The sequence below is a fragment of the Myxocyprinus asiaticus genome, chromosome 32 (assembly GCF_019703515.2).
Source record: "Myxocyprinus asiaticus isolate MX2 ecotype Aquarium Trade chromosome 32, UBuf_Myxa_2, whole genome shotgun sequence".
NCBI lineage: Eukaryota > Metazoa > Chordata > Actinopteri > Cypriniformes > Catostomidae > Myxocyprinus > Myxocyprinus asiaticus.
The window spans coordinates 26,558,232-26,562,267 of record NC_059375.1 but is presented as its reverse complement, the minus strand read 5'-3'; the positions used below and the strand labels follow the sequence as shown (position 1 = coordinate 26,562,267).

The 4,036-nt window shown below is 37.2% G+C and overlaps 1 protein-coding gene and 1 long non-coding RNA gene across 3 annotated transcripts in view; one reads left to right on the top strand and one right to left on the bottom strand.

Moving 5' to 3' along the window:
* The window catches only part of LOC127423599 (uncharacterized), a 419,204-nt gene that overhangs the window by 55,133 nt on the left and 360,035 nt on the right, over positions 1–4,036 (bottom strand). The gene's annotated exons all lie outside the window — the stretch shown is intronic.
* Positions 2,597–4,036, top strand: part of usp54b (ubiquitin specific peptidase 54b) — a 146,119-nt gene continuing 144,679 nt past the window's right edge. For both annotated transcript variants that reach the window (XM_051668025.1, XM_051668026.1), the window contains exon 1: positions 2,597–2,691. The gene's annotated coding sequence lies outside the window, so the exon portion shown is untranslated. The remainder of the gene's footprint in view (positions 2,692–4,036) is intronic.

Genomic DNA, 4,036 nt, shown 5'->3' with positions numbered 1-4,036 from the left:
AACAGACTATGGTCTGATTTCTCATACAACAAAGCCAAATTAACTCTATTAACAATGTCTTTTGATTAATGATCCAGAGTTGGCATGTTCCATAGAAACAGTTCAGTTGGTAAATGTAATGTTTTTAGAGAGAGAACAATTATGTTAGATAAACTATTATTACAATGCATGAAAAGTAGCTAGGTTTAAACTACTCCAATGTCTGCACTGGCCCTTTAAAATAGTAAAAATCTATTGTATTCAACAATTTACAGTCATACAGCAATGTCATATTTTGGTAGAAAACACTAGTAATTAATAACTAATTTTAATCACCAAAAAGGTAATACACAGCATTGTCCCACATTTTACATACAACCCTGTTACCAAAAAATGCCCTCCCAATTAAAACATTCCATAATAATTGTGACACACAGGAAGTGACATCATTTTAGATTTTTGTGGTGGAAGACCAATGAGTATTCTCATTGTATTTTCTCTATTGTCACAATTTTTAGTGTTGACTGCAGTGCATTTGTTAAGCTCAACCGTTCAACCCTGACACCAGAGCTATTCTAAGAAAGATTACCATATACCGATATTCTTTTATTTATGAAAAATAACTACAATCCAACATATGGTCCAAACTACACAGGACTCAATTTAGGCTAAATCTGCAACCCTGTTACAATGTAAATGTATTATATAAAATAAAGCACATGAAGCACGCTTTCGAAGGTCTATGAAGTAGACAAATACTTAAAGTAAAATGAAATGAAAATTCTCTCATCATATACTCACTCTCATGCCATCCCAGATGTGTATAACTTTCTTTCTACTGCTGAACACAAACAAAGATTTTTGGGAGAATATCACAGCTCTGTAGGTCCATACAATGCAAGTAAAAGGTGACCAACATTTTGAAGTGCCAAAAAACACATAAAGGCAGCATAAAAGTTATCCATAAGACTCCAGTGTTTTATCCATGTCTTCTGAAGAGATTCAATTGCTTTTGGGTGAGAACAGACCAAAATATAACTCCTTTTTCACCATAAATCTTGACATCAGCAGTCTAATTGGCTATCATGATTTCAAGCTCGACTACACTTCCTAGCACCATCTAGCTCTACGCATGCGTCAAGCACTAGGAAGTGTAATCGAGCTTGAAATCATAATCATGCCTAGAGACTGCAATGGCAAGATGTACAGTGAAAAGACGTTCCATTTTGGTCTGTTGTCACCCAAAATTGATTAGATTGCTTCAGAAGACATGGATTAAACCACTGGAGTTTTATGGATTACATTTATGCTGCCTTTGTGTGCTTTTTGGAGCTTCAAAATATTGTTACCTATTCACTTGCTTTGTGAGGAACTACAGAGCTGAGATATTCTTCTAAAGTAAGTATTCACAATGCAAGTGAATGGGTTCCAAAATTCTGATGCTCCAAAAAGCACATATAGGTAGCATTAAAGTAATCCATATGACTCCAGTGGTTTAATCCATGTCTTCAGAAGTGATATGATATGGTGGGTGAGAAACAGATCAATATTTAAGTCCAATTTTACTAGAAATTCTTCTCCCTGCCCAGTAGGTGGCAATATGCATTAAGAATTTATATCTCCATAAACACAAGAAGAATGTGAAAGTGAAAGTGAAAGTTAAAATCGAGATTGACTGAGCACGGAGGAGAATTTATAGTAACAATGTACTTAAATATTTATCTGTTTCTCACCAACACCTACCATATCACTTCTGAAGACATTGATTTAACGACTGGAGTCATATGGATTACTTTATGCTGACTTATGTGATTTTTGGATCTTCAAAATGTTGGCACCCATTCGCTTGCATTGTATAGACCTACAGAGCTGAGAATTTCTTTTTTGGGTGAACTATTCCTTTAAGGTTGATAATGTCCTTTCACAGATACATTGTTGAAACAAAACAAGCATTTATCACTCTGGGCCCCACTCACCCAGCCCACTACCTTTTTGAACTGTTGCCTTCTGGCCAACGCTACAGAGCTCTGAGCACCAGAACCGTCAGTCTCAGGAACAGTTTTTTCCCTCAGGCTACCCATCTCATGAACAGTTAAAACTGCCCCATTGAGCAATAATTAATGTGCAATACACAGTTTAGTCTTTTTATATTATCCAACACATCCAACCTCTTCTGCCATTACATTCCCTTGCACTGTATATAACAGATTTGTATTTGCACTACGTATATATATATATATATATATGTTGTATTATTGTACATTGGAAGCTCCTGACACCAAGACAAATTCCTTGTATGTGTAAGCATACTTGGCAATAAAGCTGATTCTGATTCTGAACTTTGTTTTCAAGAGTTGCAAGCCAAACTGCATTTTGTGGAATCGTGGAAAGTGTCAGTTATAGACCACCAGCACTAAGTTGTTTGATTTTTACTTGGATTCAGGATTTACGCCTGTTTCTATAATCCAAAAATCGATTACGTAATTGTACTCTGATTTACAGTATCCACTAGCTGCACTAGATGGCACCAATGAGATCGTCAATGAAATGAAATAACATGGGAAAGTCGTTATCGCGAGATCTTCATGCATTTGCTGTGGCGCTGGATGGCGCTGGTGGAAATTTGAGAGCGTGAGGTTGAGATTTCGCCCGTGTTCAGCTGAGCTCGGACAGGACGTGAGAGTGACTGTATCTGTGCGCTCGAGCAGTAAGGTGAGTAAGCACTCTTTAAACTTGATTAACGATGGCTTCGTCAAGCGAAATCGAATGTATAGTTTAAATAAACATTAATAAGGCATTCCATCCTCTGTAAGTGCAACTTGATGAATTCCAGCAAGCTTGCATTCCAGATGTGTTGTCGGTGTGTTATGTGATGTCAAATTGCCTAACATCAGCGCGTGCGGATGGGTCTCCCTGCCTAAAGTCAAGGATGCTCTAAGCTTGGATCATTTATATGCTTTGCAAAATATGTTGCCACTCTTTTCATGTAGAAGGAGTGTATAGCTAACGTTGCATATTGCATGGTCATACTCAGCATTTTTCTGAGTTTTCCTAACCTTTAGTTGAGATAGGCTGCGCACATGTCGCATGAGTTATGGCATTATGATTAAGTTCGATTTTTGCATTAGGTTAATTTAGATTAGACATAGATTAAGGTTTTAATTCATATGGGAAGTAAGCAGCAGTTATTTTGTGTTTGGAAAGGTTTTGGCCACTTAAATGTGTTGGTTGATCTCAAACTATCCTGCAGTTGACTTACTGGACTGGACAGCACAGCACATGGTCGATATTGGTTTAGCACTGTGGTTGCATTTTATGTGATGAAATTCATCTGATCACCACAGAAGCACAGTGTACTCATCAGCTGGCGTTTCAAAACCTAGAGAGCAGCCTATCCAGACAGCATTTTTGGGCATCACATGCAGTACAGTAGGTATGTCCAAAAATGCTGCACGTGCCTAATAGTTTTGAGACGCAGACATCACCATCAGCCAGCACATGTTCCATTTACAAATTATGCACTGGAATAAATATACCAGTAATAAAGTGAATTTGTTTAGATTTTTAAGTGTTTATTGTTCTATTTCCTTTTAATTGTGTCCTAATACATAAATCTTGTAAGATTACAAAATTCCAGTGAATTCTGTTCTGTAAATGATAGTTTCATGTTATGTAGGTTGGTAAATCTCATCGCATAACATTCTGATAATCAGAGCTTTTTTGGGTTTGAGCGCAGTTTTGGACAAAATGCAGTAAAAACCATTAGGTCTTTAGAGGGCACTGGTATGGTGCATGCTGGCTGGGGTCAAAATGTTCCAGTCACACACACACACACACACACACACACACACACACACACACACACACACACTTGTTAGTGCAGCTATCATTATGAGGACTCTCCATAGGCATAATGAATTTTATACTGTACAAACTATAGATTCTATCCCCCAACCCTAACCCTACCCCTAAACCTAACCCAAACAAAAAACTTTCTGCATTTTTACATTTTCAATAAAACATAGTTTAGTATGTTTAAGTGATTTGAATTATGGGG